The sequence below is a fragment of the Dromiciops gliroides genome, chromosome 1, assembly GCF_019393635.1.
Source record: "Dromiciops gliroides isolate mDroGli1 chromosome 1, mDroGli1.pri, whole genome shotgun sequence".
Classification (NCBI taxonomy): domain Eukaryota; kingdom Metazoa; phylum Chordata; class Mammalia; order Microbiotheria; family Microbiotheriidae; genus Dromiciops; species Dromiciops gliroides.
Genome location: NC_057861.1, coordinates 505,442,921 through 505,445,561, shown reverse-complemented (window position 1 = coordinate 505,445,561; position 2,641 = coordinate 505,442,921). Strand labels below are relative to the sequence as shown.

General features: G+C 37.4%; 1 pseudogene; it reads left to right on the top strand.

The window, feature by feature from the left end:
- The first annotated feature begins 355 nt into the window (after positions 1-355).
- Positions 356-803, top strand: LOC122740325 (annotated as a pseudogene).
- Positions 804-2,641: the final 1,838 nt, after the last annotated feature.

Below are 2,641 nucleotides of genomic sequence, written 5' to 3'. Positions count from 1 at the left end.
AATTATTCAGCATAGTAATGAAATTTCAGGCCATCAGATTATCCTGGAGTAGACATGATGTGTCTGAAGGAGAAACCAAGCAGAGCTGCTCCATGGACAATGAAAAGTGTGTGACAGGCAGAGACACTGCCCTGTAGGGGGACACAAGGATCCCATGACATCATTAGGCCACTGCTCTCTTGGACTTATCATTTGACCCTGTATAATTTCATAATATCCAAGATTCTCTGAAATTATCTGTCATTCCTTAGAGTGCAATAGCATTCCCTTACATTCATGTATTCATCAATTCAGCCATTCTCCAATTGTTTAAGAGGCAATTTAGGTGGGACAGCAGCAGCAGCACCAGACCAAGATGGCAGCCAGCAGGAGGCTGATGAAGGAGCTGGAAGAAATCCGAAAATGTGGGATGAAAAACTTCCATAACATCTAGGTTGATGAAGCTAATTTATTGATTTGGCAAGGGCTCATCATTCCTGACAACCCTCCATATGACAAGGGAGCCTTCAGAATCTATATCAACTTCCCAGCAGAGTATCTATTCAAACGACCTAAGATTACAAAGGTTTACCACCCTAACATCGATGAAAAAGGGTAGATCTGTCTGCCAGTCATTAGTGCTGAAAACTGGAAGCCAGCAACCAAAACTGACCAAGTAATCCAGTCCCTAATAGCACTGGTGAATGACCTGAGCACCCCCTTCAGGCTGACCTCCTGAAGAGTACTCTAAGGACCGTAAAAAATTCTGTAAGAATGCTGAAGAGTTTACAAAGAAATATGGGGAAAAGCGACCTGTGGACTAAATCTTCCATGATTGATTCCAAGCAGGGTGAGCGGAGACCTGGAGCAGTGCATTTCCAACACCCTGCAAACCAGGACTCTTTGGGAAATTGACAGGGGCCACGTCCTGGCGTTAACTTGTGGCAATTACTAACTTCCTACCATTTTCTTAATCAAAAATGGTCTAGGTAAACCTGTAAAGAAAGGATTAAAAATTTAAGATGTTCTTTAAAAAAAGAGGCAATTTAAGGCACATTCTAAATTACTTTCTTCCCCTTTTAATCCCTACTTCAGGGAAGTTTGTTTTACTTTGGTACTATTCCCTCCTTGGCATTATATTTCCTCTAAATCCTGGTTCTTTCCATGCTGAGTCTGATGCATTGCTACACTGAACTCTGTGTATGTGTGTATTTGTGCATGCACATATGTTCAACCTTCCTTAATCCTAGATGGCACAGTGGATAGAGTGTTGGGTATGGAGTTAGGAAGACCTGAGTTCAAATCTTGCCTTAGATACTTACTAGTTATGTGACCCTGAGCAAGTCACTTAACCTCTTTCTCAGTTTCTTCATCTGTAAAATTGAAATAATAATAGCACTTACCTCATAAGGTTGTTGTAAGGTCCAAATGAGATAAATTTTTTTTGGTTGTTTATTTTGAATTTTTTTCAAATTACATGTAAAAAACAAATTTTGACATCAATTTTTTAAAACCTTGGGTTCCAACTTCTCTTCCTCCCTCCCTCCCTCCCCAACCCTCTCCAAGAACTCAAGCAATTCAATATAAGTTATATATGAGTAGTCATGAAAAACATCTCCACATTAGCCAGGTTGTGAAAGAAAACAGACAAAAACAAAACTTCAAATTAAGGAACTATAAAAAAATTATGCTTCAATCTGTTTTCAGATACTATCAGTTCATTCTCTGTAGATGGATTGCAATTTTCATAAGTCCTTCAGAGTTGTCTTGGATCATCGCATTACTGAAAATAACCAAGTCATTCACAGCAGATCATCTTACACTATTGCTGTTCTTTTGATATAGTACATTTCACTCTGCTTCAGTTCATGTAGGTCTTTCCAGGTTTTTCTGATAGCATCCTGCTCATCATTTTTTTTTTGTTTCCTATAAAGTAACTAACAAAAAAATTATGTTTCATTCTGTATTCAAATACCATCAGTTCTCTCTCTGTAGATGGATTGCATTTTTCATAAGACCTTCGGAGTTGTCTTGGATCATTGTATTGCTGAAAATAATAGTCATTCACAGCAGATCATGAGATAATATTTGTAAAGTGATTTATCTCAGTTCTTGGCACATAATAGATATTTAATAAATACTTCTTTCCTTCCTTTTTTCATTACATTTCAAATAAGTGTTTCACTTGATTAATGCTACCCTACCCTTTCCTCCATTTTTGTATATTCCCAGCTACCTCAATTATGGGAAGTTGTAAATTCTACTCCTTTCTTTCACCCAGCTACAATAACATATTCCTTTTATCTTCTCTTCTCTTCTTCAGGACCTAAGAATAGAACTAGCCCACCCCCCACCCCCCTGAGGACCTTGGTTTCTATTATTTAACTCCTTCACTACACCTTGAAGCCATTAAGGTTATGAAGGAACATTTGCTTCTCTCCCTATTAGAATATTAGCATTATAACACCATATAGCTAAATCAAATTGCTCAAATAAATTGACCTTTCTAGGTTTCTCTGGACTTTATTTATATCCAAGTTTCTACTTGGCATTGGCATTTACATCAGAAATGCTCAAATGAACTCTATCCCATTAAAAACTCATTTTTACTCCTATAGAATTATAAAATTATAGCCAGCTTTGCAGGAAAAGTTATTTTTGG